Here is a 13,421-nt window from a genome sequence, read left to right on the forward strand (position 1 = left end):
CAGCCTCACAGCCAACCCCCAGCCCCTGAGCTCACTGTCATCACAGAGAGAAGGAAGCTCCAGCGTTCTTAGATACCTCTTGGCACACAGCTCCCCAGGGGTCCTGTGTGATGTCTGTGGAGACCAAATGTGGATGTGCCATGTGTTCTGCACACTGTCCTTCAGGAAGTGTCTCTCTGGAGCACGGGTGCCCTGCTGGCGTTCAGCCGGCTCTTGCTGCTGTCAAGGGAGTCTTGCTCTCACGCAGCGATCAGAGTCCCGAAGACCTGTGGGCTGTGCAGTCTGAGGAAGGAGCCTGAGGAGGTCTGGATGTCCAGGTTGCTCAGCCTGGAGACGGGCTCTGGGTGGACTCTCAAGGCCCACACAATGCCCTGGCTCAGTATGAGCTACAACCTGTGTTTCCTCACAGCCCTGGATCTCATGTGACAGACACCCTTGCCCTCAGGATTCCCCATGCAGCTCCCCTGACAGCAGCCTCTTGTCAAGTCTGCAGCCCTGAGGTGCCCTGTGGCCAGCAAGGTGACCCTGGTCCGCCCCATGTCAATGCCCAGTGGTCCCTAAATCTAGGAGCCACCCCCTTTCTCTAGTCCCCTCCTTGGACTAAAGCAAGTCTTTGGTGGGGCTGGTTAGGAACCAGCAGCTGTTGAGGGGGAACCATCTGGGAGAAGGGTGAGCTGGCTCAGGGAGCCCTGGACAATAGTAGGGGAAATTGCAGGAAATGGGAAGAAATGGCAGATCCGGGCCCTATTTTCCAAGCTGCCAAGCTTTTTGAATATACATATAACAGGTATAATTATGTCTCTTCCTTCCAAACACTTCCAGATCATTTTTTCCCTTTTTAAACTGGCCAGCATCCCATCCTTCTCGTCAGCAGTGCTCAGGCCTCCTCTCCGGCCTTATAGGCTCCCAGAAGCATTGACAGGGCCAGTGGGAAGCCAAGAGGATAGAGCCTGTGGGCTGCTGCAGCTACAGATGCCCCTGGTATGTGCTGGCCCGGCAGAGCTGCCACCTCCAGGCAAGACCTGGCACTTGTCCCCAGGGCACCATGTAATCACCTTGATCATGTACCTCCAGGTGTTCCAGGTCCAAGGCCTCTGAAAAGTCTGAGTGTCTAGGTACCTATGTCTGAGTGAGAGGGAGCCAGAATCCTGAGTGTCTCCTCTGACCCCGGCTCTGACCTGGGAAGACTTAGAGACAAGGCAGCGTCGCCAGGCTGGCAATCAAGTGACAAGGGCCAAGCAAGAGGGCTTCTTGAATCCCACCTGCCCCTTCCATCCATTCAGATTCTCAGTGTGAGTGTCACTGGTTAAGCATGCACATGAGCAGACAGAATAGCGTGGGGATGGAATGGAAGGACCTACCTGCAGGTCTAATGTCGCGGGTCCCAGGCGTCTGCTTCCTGACTGCACATGCAGTGTGAATGGCGGCCTCAAGCTGTTGCCACCAGGCTATCCCCGCCAGGATGGACCACACTCGAATTGTAGCCAGAATAACCCCTTTCTTTGTTGTTTTTTGTTTGTTTGTTTGTTTTTGCTTTATTTTGTTTTTGTTTTCAAGACAGGGTTTCTCTGTCCTGGCACTAGCTTTTGTAGACCAGGCTGACCTGAAACTCACAGATATCCGCCTGCCTCTGCCTCCCGAGTGCTGGAATTAAAGGCATATGCCACCACCACCCAGACAGAATAAACCCTCTTTTTAAACTTACTTTAGCTGAGTGTTTTATTACAAAAACAAGAAAGGCAACGAACACAGCACGTCCAGCATTTATCCTGAAAGTTGGGACATGGAAGGGACCCTGTGCACTAAGCTGCCTGGGGTCTGACCCTGTGTCCTGACTGGAGGCCTTAGGGCCTCCTCCCTCCCACCACAGCTCTGACTTGCATAGTGTTGGTACTGGAGTTAACTTGAAGAGGAGGTTTCAAGTCTTAGGCTCTCCCAACAGCAAGGGGTGCTCACTTGAGGCTGGGTGATGGGCTGTGCACAGAGGAGGAGAGGCCTGGAACCTCAGAAGCCTTGATTCCCACCCTCTTCCCTCCTCCGAAGTCACTTGTGTGTGTCACTTACTCCTAGTACCAAGACAGAGTGTGAGCAAGCCAGGCAGCAGATGTCTTCAGGTCCAGGGCTGAGGTCCGGACTCCTAGCCTGTCTATGGCCTTGGGTTTGACCCACAGGTGCAAGATCTCATTACAGGTTCCTACTAGACCGTGCTAGAGTCATTTATGTGAGATGCATGCCTTCTTGCCCTTCTGTCCTATACAGAACCTGGGAGGACAGGTGACAGGTCTCCTCTGTGGCCTAGAACAGGACTTTAGAGTCTAGGGTGCCCTGCAAAGGTGACATCACAGGGCTCTAGGCCATAGCTTACATGCATTTGACTGAGGGTGCAGCCAGGAAGCCACTGGCATGCTGTCTTGTAATCCAGTTCTGGTCTCTGATGGGACACCACCCCGCAGCCTCATGAGCTGGACTTATGGAAGTATCCAATGGCCATTTGGGTTCTCTAAAGGTGTTTCTCACATGTCCTCATATCCAGAGCCAGGGCTACAACAACTGACCCCTGGCACAACACCCTATAGCCAGGACCAGGGCTACAACAACTGGCCCCTGATACAACACCCTACAGCCAGGGTCAGGGTTTCAACAACTGGCCCCTAGCACAGCACCCTACAGCCAGCGCCAGGACTACACCTGGCCCTTGGCACAACACCCTACAGTGGAGCAGCAGCATTTTGGCACACTGAACCCAGAGCCCACTGGCCTCCCCCAGCCCCAGCCTGTCTTTCCTGGACTCTGCCTTCATGGCTACTGTGAGCTGTCATCTGAGCCCCCATCCTCCCTGTCTATCTGCTGAGCTGCCCTCTGGAACCCGAGCTCACCCTGAAGCCAGCCAGGTGATGCCAAGACATACTCTCTCCCCACTGTGGAATGGCCTCTCCGCATCCCTGCCTGGGTTAGATGTTCAGCCTCAATGCCCCTAACTCAGCACTGTGAAGCAGCTTCAAAGGTTGCCGGATAAGCTATTGGATGTCTGCATCAAATATGGATGGTTTTCAGAATCCCATCGTGGGCACTGAACAAGAGCCACCGTCCTCTTCACCCCTTAGCTTTGTGACTGCGAAGCCACAGTTGGCTGAATCCAATCCACTCTCATTGAAACTTGTCTCTCACTCATGTATTGTCTGGTCCTCTCTGCTTTTTCTTTCATTTTAAGAAAAAAAAAGATATGACGTAAACACTTCGTTTTTTCTTTATAGAGCCATGAAATCAACTTAACCCCAGAAATGTTGCTGTCAGAATTTTTAATAAAAATTGGATTTCTCAGTCCAGTGCTCCAGTGTGGGTCTCTGTCTCTAAGGAGCGGAAGGAGGGAGAACATGAGCAAGGAAGTCAGGACCACGAGGGGTGCACCCACCCACTGAGACAGTGGGGCTGATCTACTGGGAGCTCATCAAGGCCAGCTGGACTATGACTGAAAAAGCATGGGATAAAACCGGACTCTCTGAACATGGCGAACAATGAGGGATGATGAGAAGCCAAGGACAATGGCATGGGGTTTTGATCCTACTTCGTGTTCGGGCTTTGTGGGAGCCTAGCCAGTTTGGATGTTCACCTTCCTAGACATGGACGGAGGGGGGAGGACCTTGGACTTTCCACAGGGCAGGGAACCCTGACTGCTTGTTGGACTGGAGAGGGAGGGGGAGAGGAGTGGGGGGAGAGGGAGAAGGGTGGGAGGAGGGGGAGGGAAATGGGAGGCTGGGAGGAGGGGGAAACTTTTTTTTTTCCTTTTCTCAATAAAAAAAATAAAATTAAAAAAATTGGATTTCTCTTGAATTTGTCACTGGTAGAAACTCATATAATTAGCCATTTAAGTGTGTGTGTGTGTGTGTGTGTGTGTGTGCGCGCGCGCGCGTGTGTGTGGTGTTTACATTATCAGGTCATGGCCTTATTATTAAAGACTGTCATATATTCTGGAAATACCTCCCTGTTGCTCCGAGCAAGAAAAAGAAGAGGCATATGACTAAGAAAAAATGGTTTTCATGCCCAGGTCTTCTTCGTGGATCGCAGAACTCAAAGATTTTGTTAATTACCCTGTAATTTGTTGCAAAAGATAAGTCAGTATTGAAAGCAAAAATTCCTTATAATTTAAAAGAAAAACAAAGTGTTTAAAGAATAGTCCTCACTTGATGTTAGGCAAGAAACAGAGACACAATTAAAGAATATTCTATAAGCAAATATTTTCTTTTACATTGTCAGAGATCCGACAGAATTCTGTTCATAAATACATTTATATGTGTAAAAATAAGTAATACACATTTTGTTTCCTTCTTTCCAACATAGAACCTTTTCTTAAATATCTAGAAAAAATTGAATAAAATGATTAATCTTTCACCCAGATTCAAGTTCTTTGAAGCTCATTGGTAGAGTTCTTTCCAAGCCCGCTTGAGGCCCTGGGATCTAGCCCCATTGTTAAAAAGAGGAAAGGCTGTTTTTCCATCTTGTTTCAAGCCCAGCCTGTGGGGGAGCCCAGGATATAGTCTGCAGTACGCCCCACTTGAATGAGGTGGGCAATCCCTGTGTTCTAAAACACACTAACGCAAACAGCTTGTCCCTTGGCCGTGGGCACATGAGCCTGTGTCCTTCAGTGGTGAGGCCTTTCCCCAAATTGCCTGGAACCCGCTGCTCTCTGCCTCAGAACAACTTCCCTCGTCACACAAAACACAAGGTCACATCCAGCTCTAGCTACTGAGTGGTGTGGCCACAGATGGATATTTGTATCGGGAGCCATTACATCCACATGCCACGGATCCCCCTCCCCCGACACAAGGCACCGGCTTGCTGGACAGCCTGGGACATAGTCTGCAACATCCCGACTTGGGTAAGATGGCCCAATCTCCTCCACTCCCGGCCCCTGATGTGTGCAGCAAGAGGCTATCATTCTCATGGTTGCCGAGTTTAGAAAAAGACGAAGGCAAGCAGGCTATGGTGGCTATTGACATATGCCTGTAAGTGAAGCATTCAAGAGACTTGAAGCAGAACTATGGAGACCTTGAGGCCAGCCTGGGATGCATAGCAAGACCCAGCCTCCAGAATAAATAAATACACGATAGTTAGATAGATAACTCATAAATACATAGAAGATGGATGGTTGAGTAGGCAAACATAATAGAAGCCATATTTTTTCTGAGTTTTTTTTTTCAGAGACAAGAACTGGTTTTGCAGAGAATTCTGGCAAGGATGGATGTGAGATGATTAAACCTGGAGTAGTGGGGAATAAGAAGGTCACAGAACTCCTGGAGGACACAGCACCTAGATGAAGGTTCACAGGCAATGGCTCCCCTAACTCAAATTTGGGCTACTACAGCTTGTGTCCCAGGCTCTCCAGCCAGCCAGTGGCAGGGCTTAGATGGAGAGGCAGAGAAAGTCAACGTGGTGGCATGTGGATGTGATGGCCCCTGACACAAGCAGCCAGCCATGAGCTCAGCACTCAGCAGTCAGAGCTGGATGAGCACTCTCTTGTTTCTGAGCTGGAGGATGGGGCCGGGCCTGCGGTAACAGGCCTGGTGCCCACAGAAGCCAGGAGGCCAGTGTCACAGGCTGTGGTGCAGGGATTCACAAAAGGAAGAGCAGAGTCGGGCAGCTCAGACCCTTCGCAGGCCAGTGTGAGAATAGCGGGCTGCTCTGGAGGATGTTCATAGGGAGAAGCTTGACTATGGAAGGGCGGTAGATGTCAGGCCTCAGGGACCCTCACAGCATCACCCGACCACTTCCTGATTTCCTCTGCAGCTGTCCCACCCACTCAAGTGCTCCACGACAGACTCTCAAGCCCTTCTAGAACACAAACACTCTCCCCTGTGCTCCCCAGGAGCATGGTGGCACAGGTGTGCAGCTGCAGGTCCCCCAAAGCTTCACACGGATTAGTTTGTTTACCGTTTTCTTCTTGCATCTTGGGACTTTCATCCCAGGTTTTTGGAGGCCAGCAGAGTGGACACAGGAGAGAAGAGCCACACTCCCCTCCATCCTTGCCTCACTCACAGGCAACCATACTGGTGAGGCCAGCTGCAGATCCCGAACGTCCCCTGTGTGATGTGCTGGAGCCCAGAATGACCTCAGGCGAAGTGTCTGAGACAGCAGCAGACAGCTGAGGGCCGCTGGTGCTGGGAGGTGTGGGCGGGCCAAGGGCTGAGGGTGCAGCAGGATTGCCTGGTGTCTTCAGCTTTGAGTTGCTGCCTTGTCGTGAACACTCCCTCCTGTTTAATGTATCTGTGTGCAGAGTTGAGCGGGACCCTGACCCAGTATCTAAGCCGACAGGCAAAAAAAAAAAAAAAAAAAAAGACAGGAGAGATGTCAAGCTTTGTCCCTCTGTTTGTGAGCCCCAGGACATGTGCAGGGCCAAGAGAGGACTTGGCCCCTTGGTCTCCATGGCAGGAGGAAGGTCTGGCTCTACCTTTACAAACGGGGTCTACAGAGCTGCAACGAGCTTGGTCTTGTGGTGAGCAGGAACCACGCATTTGTGATCTCTGCTCCCAATGTTCAGGATCTCAGGGGCAAGTTCTGGCTGACACTCAGCACCCCTGGGCTGGGCTGCTGCCTGAGATGACGTCCCCTTCAAGTGACTTCTACTCTCCTTGCTCTACTACAGGAATGTCTTCTGGAAACATCGCTATGGCTACAGTCACTGTCCAGGGCCACCCCTGGCAGTCAACGGCAGCCTGTCTGTACCACGTGACTGCTGGGATGATGATAGGTGATCTCTGATAGAGTTGGGAAGCTTCCAATTATTGTTTCTTCAAACATTTTTCTGTTGCCCTCCCCTCTGTTCTCCAAACATGCGCAGGCAGCTTTATCCGAATGCCCCGCACGTCATGGTCCCCCAGCTCCTTTTCCTTGTCACCTTCTCATTGTCATTTTGTTCTTTGGGTTCCACAGTGTTCAGAGGCCTAAGTCTTCCATTCTCCTGGTTCATTTTTTTTTCCCCACTGACAGCTGAGCTCCCACTGAAGTTTTGATTTTAGCCCTTTTACTTCCTATTGCTCGAATTCCTGTGAGTGTATTGTGTGTGTGCGCGTGTGTGTATTTGTGTGTGGATGGGTACACAGACATGTATGTTTGTGGAGGTCAGAGGCTATCCTGGTGGGTGGGTATGTGTGTATGATGGGGTGGGCGCACCTGTGTACATGTGTGTGGCAGGCAAAGGACAATGTCAGATGTTCCTCAGGCACTGTCCACTGGTCTTAGAGACAGGGCCCCTCGCTAGCCTGGAAAGTCACCAAGTAGGCTAGGCTGGCGGGCCTGTGAACTTCAGGGATCCGCCTGCCTTGCCACCCTTGGGGTTAGAAATGCTAGCCACTGTGTTTATTCTTACATGTGGCTTCTTAGGATCCGACTCAGTTCCTCACGCCTGCAAGCCGAGTGCTTGCCCAGCTGAGTGATTAAAATTAGTCCTCCAGCTTAACTTAAAAAAAAATCTTCTTGATGAGACACCATCTTCAAACCTGTATTTCTAATTGAATCAAGGTTTCCTTTTGTTATTTAGACATATTTATAATCCATGGTGACTATTTCGCCGTCTCCCTGTTAAGCCTGACATTTGTTCATCCTCATGGACAGTTCCTGCTGTTTGCATCTTTTTGAATATCCATTTTATTTGTGGAGAGGTAGGTCAGTGGTCAGGAACACATGCTGCTCTTACAGAGGCTCTGGGTTCAGTACCCAGCACTCACATTGGGTGGCTTACCATAGCCTGTAACTCCAGTTCCAGGGGATCTTCTGGCCTCCTCCAGCACCTGCGCACACATACATCCACTCAGATACACACATACAAACACAAAATAAGTCCTCTTTATTTTTAAATGTGTATATGTGTATGAGAGTGTGCTCACGAGTGCAGGTGTCTTTGGAGGCCAGAGGCATCCGATCCCTGGAGCTGGAGTTACAGGCTGCTCACAGCTGCCTACATAGGTTCAATCCTCTGCAAGAGCTGCAAGCGTTCTAACCTGCTGAGCCATCTTTCCAGTCCCTGGTGCTTGAATTTTAAAAGTCTGTTTCTTAAGCTCTGTCTCTGTCACTGTCTCTCTGTCTCCGCCTGTGTGCTTGTGTGTATGTGTTTGAAACGGCACTTTTGAGATAATATATTATATAATATATCAGAGCCGCATGTTTCTCTCCTGCTGACCTAATCTGTGCCACGCTGTGAACTGCCAACATTTACTTTAAGGGCATATGTCAGAACTTCAGGAGAAGAGCAACCCCAGCTTATGGCCGGTGAGAAACAGTGTCCCTCCATCCTACAGAGGCAAGGAGATGAACAAGGTCATGACCTGACACTGGACACAGGATCTTCCCCAGAACATCGACACTTGACAAACTCCAAAGTCCCCCAAGAAGTGAAGCTTTGGGGGTGCCTGTGAAGGACTTTCCTGGTTGGATTAAGTAAGGAGTTAAGTCCCGCCCACCCTTGGGACGAGATTCTCCACTGAACAGGGGAAAGGGCTCTGAGCTCCTGATTGTGGATGCCACATGACCAGCCACGTGCCTTCCCGCCACCACGGGCTGCAGCCTCCTGCTGTGGGCCAAACCAAACCTCCTCTTTTAAGTTGCTTTAGTCACCAAATAACGTACTTTAAACATTGGGAAGCAGTCAGCGAGTCACGCCTAGGTAATGCCAGCAAGCAGGGTTTCAGAGACAAATCTGAGTGGGCTTGGGGAGGAGCACTTAGAATCGGAGCCACTAACATGGCAGGTGGTGCAGATGCCAGCCTCCCTGGCTCACCACGGGACAAGGCACACACGTTCACTTCATTTGGCCTTTGCAACAGCCTTTGTCGATCCTACAGAGAGGACATCCAGTGGCCAGATAAGCATCCTGTCCAAAAGAGCACTGTTGGAACTGCCCAACTTGTTACCCAGCCGAGGCACAAACAACCAGAAGAGGACATTACGAGGTGCCTTGCTGTCCTCACTATGGAGGGCAGGAGAAGACATGGTTCACTCAGGACCCCCTTCCAGAGGAGCTGCAGTTGGGAACACTAAGAACACTGTCGGCGGAGTTTCGGTTCCAACTGGCGTCAAATTGCATGGGTGCGATTATCCTAGGTCCCTGCAACAGCCATGGGGCAGGGAGAGAGGTACCCCATTATTGGTTCACAGGAGGACCAGAGATGGGACTCCTAGGCTAGTGAGGACCCTCCAGAGTAACAACACTCAGAACATCTGGAAATCAAATAAGACATGCCACCTTAGTAACCGATCCGCATGCCTAAGATGTGTGTCCATAGAGCCCTGTCCTGCCTGCTGGCTTCTCTGTCTCTGCTCTACACACTGTGTATCACGTGTGCAGCTGCAATAAAAATGAAATAAAAAACTCAGATTTGTTTTAGAAGGCAAAATCCTGGCTGTGATTCTGGAGGTTTGGGTGAATTTATTAGCAATAAAAAAAAAAAGGATACTGTAGCTACATTGCCTGTAAGTGGAGGAAAACTCAGGTGGCAAACACACCAGCTATTTAAATTAAACACACTGCTCATAATGCATTATCCTGGCGTTACAACAAGCTGTTTCTGCTTGAGTCAGAGAATAATCACTTAATAGCAATAAAACTAAAGTAGTCATCAAAATCATTTCAGCAGACAGAGAGGTGTCTTGCCATAGGTCTAGAATTCAGAAGGGGCTCACTGTATGAGCGTTACCTGGAGGTGACCCTCATCTGGGGTCAGGCTGTGTGGACAACACGAGGTGGGGGCAATGTCTCTGTTTCCCCACAGAGGAGATTTAAAGCTAAGGACACCGTAAACGGGGAGGCACATAAGCCGTGTCTGCCTCCCTTTCTAGACTAGGAGGACAGACAGAATCTTCTACTTGGAATCTGCCCACAGCATCATGGGACCCTCTCATGTCTGATATGGAGATGAGGAGAAATGGCCAGTGGTGTCTTCTATGTGGAGGTTGGCTAAGGTGACCTGAGTCATGGATTCTAAGATTGCAGGAACCACGGGCATCAGGAAGGCAGAGTTTGTGGCACCAACTGTGGTACAGTCACTATATTTGATTTGGGGACCAATGGAGGCTCTGGGCTCTGGGTGTTAACCTAGGAGGGGCAGCTCATCTATTCTGTCTACCTGTGTGCCCCTTCTGTTTGATGTCTGTCTGTCCTGATGGTTCTCCAGCAGAGTCCCAAATGCAGCATGAGGATATAAGGCACAGCAGGGTACTCTAAATCCTCCCCAGTGGGCATCTCCCCTAGGCCTAATCATCTCTTTCCAAAGCTGTGTGAATCTCAGCCCAGAGTTCCCCCGCAACCTGCTATCAGGAGCCGCTCTCTATCACAACCAGGACTGAAGAGACCTTGGCCCATTTCCCACGGGTGCTTATCCCTTCACTTGTGGCCTATGGGCTACACTGTCCTGTGATCTGAGGGGCCATCCTTAGCCTCTGCGAGGCACAGGCTCTGCATCAGTGGTTAGGTAGGCATCTTTTCTTCTTGGTGTAGGCTGGAGAAGTGACGTGTGGCATTTCCCTTTTCTAAATGTAATGAAGCCTTTGCAGTTTGGGGCTCCTCCTGCGAGCATTAAGGGTCTGGTTCCCATTTGCAGCGGCAGAATCTCTCCTTTCCCGAGGGCACATGGGGGTATCCCACTTGCCTGACCTTGTACCAACCCGTATTCTCTGAGCCCTGCAGGTGCTGGATGAATTTGCCCTGTAGAATCGGGAGCTTACCACCAGCCCCCTCCACCTCTGCCCTCCCTGGGATTCCAGGGCGGGGGAGGTCCCCTCTCCATCAGCATCTGATGCTCTCTCTGCTTTTCAGAGCGTTCACTCCGCTCCCCTCCCTGGTTCCCCTGAGGACAGGAATTTTCCCTCAGAGTCCTGGCAGTGCGCCTGGGGCTGTTCCTTGTCCCTCAGATGAGCCCCGAGGGAGCCTGTGCCAGCTGCTAGATTCATCCTGGGCGTCTCAACAACCTAGATCTTTCAGGAAATATCAGCCATCAGCACAATTTGTTTTAAATGCCGAGAATTGACTCCTTCAGTTCCCTTGCAGAAAGTGCTCACATTATGCCCCGAGGTGGATCTTTCTAGGCCCTCCTCGGCCTCCTGGTTTTGCATTTCTGAAGCTGATTTTCCCAGAAGGCAACTAGTGCCAGGGAAGTTTCCAATTAAACTCCGCTCCTAATAACTGTAGGTATCTCAGGGCCTCTTTGTCTCGGCATAAGCCAAGCTGACCTCACCTCAGGGACACAGAAGCCCACAGTAGGTGCCTAAAATCCTGTTTTACACAGTAACCAATCCTGAGGCAGCTGGACATCTCTGCTCCATCATACTTTACCCCAGGTCCAGTCTGACTCAGAACATCACGGCCACAATGGCACACTTCACCCAGAGTCACTCACACCAGTGCCAGGCATCAGGCAGCTCCCTCAGCAGGGAAGGGGTTGGGGGCTGAGGAGCCCAGATGGAACTGAAATCTTGGGATAGCTGCAAAGTCATGGGAATAAAGAGTGGCACCGTGACCTTCGGGCTTAGCCTGTGGTGCAGCAGCCCCTGGGAATGTAAATCCTGTTCATCTTGTTCTTGTCCAACTGGAGACCCTGGCCTTCCTGCCTCTGGTAACCCAGAATCTTCTGTGATGAAGACCAGGGAGGGTTTGGGGGAAGCTGCCCTGCCACTTACCTTCTGGTTTAGCTGGAACCTTCTCCCAGGCCCGGACACACTCTTTGGCATATATATATTATGTATACAATATTCTGTGTATGTGTATGCCTGCAGGCCAGAAGAGGGCACCAGATCTCATTACAGATGGTTGTGAGCCACCATGTCGTTGCTGGGACTTGAACTCAGGACCTCTAAGAAGAGAGGCAATGCTCTTAACCTCTGAGCCATCTCTCCAGCCCTGACATTTGTTATTGGAAAAGTTGACCGCTGGTCAGTCTCCCACCATTAGGGCACACAGAGGAGTGACGCTAAAGCAGGCTTCAGAGGTTTCGGGCCACAGTGGTTGAGAGGGCATGGCGGAGTGAGCCCTTTATGCTGTGCACCCAGGCTGCAGAGAAGGAAGAGGCCTGCAACACGGGAATCCTTCCTCTCTCCCATCAACCCATCCAGGCCTCCAGCCTGCAGGGCTGCACCATTCAGACTCAGGCAGGTCTCTTTAAGTCTCTCTGGAAACCCCAGCCATGTGCATCCCTGCTCTTCTGACAGTCTCGATCTGATCACGTTGATACTCACGAGTCAGCATCTTACCAAGACAGCAAACATGGTGGGCTTTGCTGCTGACATCCAAGACCCACATGCTGGAGTCCACCTGCTCCCTGGCCCCAGGTGGAGACTCTGACCCAGGGTGGGGACCCCTGGCCCTTCTCACTGAGCCAGCACAGTGTGCTCACCATTAGTTCTGTGCCAGCTGCTTCTGGAGCAAATCCACCAAAGCACCACAGGCCCTCTGTCCTCACTTGGACATTAGGGGATTTGTTATCAGAAGAGTTGGTCTTTTTCCTTTTTTTTTTATTTCTCTGGAGTTTTTACTTTATGTTTATTTCATTCCTGATGCTTCCTTGAGGATGTGTGCCGTTCTTTTGAGACTCTGGAGGTCACCTGCTTTAGGGATGGACACACACCGTGCCTCAGGTCGCCCACTTCTTCGAGAGACTAATTGCCCCATTACTTCAGGTGTGGACAGAATCCACGTTTCCTACTTGCTCCATCCATACCCTTGCTGAGGGTTTTTGTCACTGATGGTGGTGATGGGATGTCTGGCCCCACACAAGTCACCAATGACAATGGCCTGAAACTTATTCTTAGGACTCTGGGGAGATATGATAAATAGCATTAGGCATGAAGGACAGCACTCTGATTTTATTGTGAGCCCAGGTACCCTGTCAATAATGCCGTGGGAACCAAGAAGATACCTGACATTTTCCAGATGTCTCCAGTAACCTGAATTCAGTTCATAGTGGGCCTACACAGGGAAGCCCAAGGCCCTGCCTGGTAGTCTCATTTGTCATCTTGAAAGAGAAGAGACTCAGTATAGGGGCCTCTTTCTTGACCCACTGCCAGGTTCTGAGATTTGCTGAGCGTGAGGGTGGCATGATTTTCCCTAGGACTCGGGTGATTTTGCCATTGGTTGAGTATAAAGACATACTCAACCCCAGAGTACAAGCTCCTGGAATGACCAAGGCAAGACATGCAGTAAGAACCAGAGGCTCCTGGGAAGCTGGAGCTGAAGGAGAAGTCAGTGAGTTCCAAGTATGACATTCCCTATACCAGCTGAGAAGGCCACTGCTCACAAGGTGTTCTGCATGAGGTCTCTGAGACTGCCATGGCCAATAGCAGTAATTATCCTGGAAGGCAAGAAGGCAGTTTGATTCAACATGACTATGTACCTGATATTGGTTCAAACTGTGTGAGTCTGACACAAGCAGCTTATTTTT

Source organism: Microtus oregoni, unplaced genomic scaffold (assembly GCF_018167655.1).
Source record: "Microtus oregoni isolate MIOR12 unplaced genomic scaffold, Mior012 000004F_ref0000308, whole genome shotgun sequence".
In the NCBI taxonomy this organism is placed as follows: domain Eukaryota; kingdom Metazoa; phylum Chordata; class Mammalia; order Rodentia; family Cricetidae; genus Microtus; species Microtus oregoni.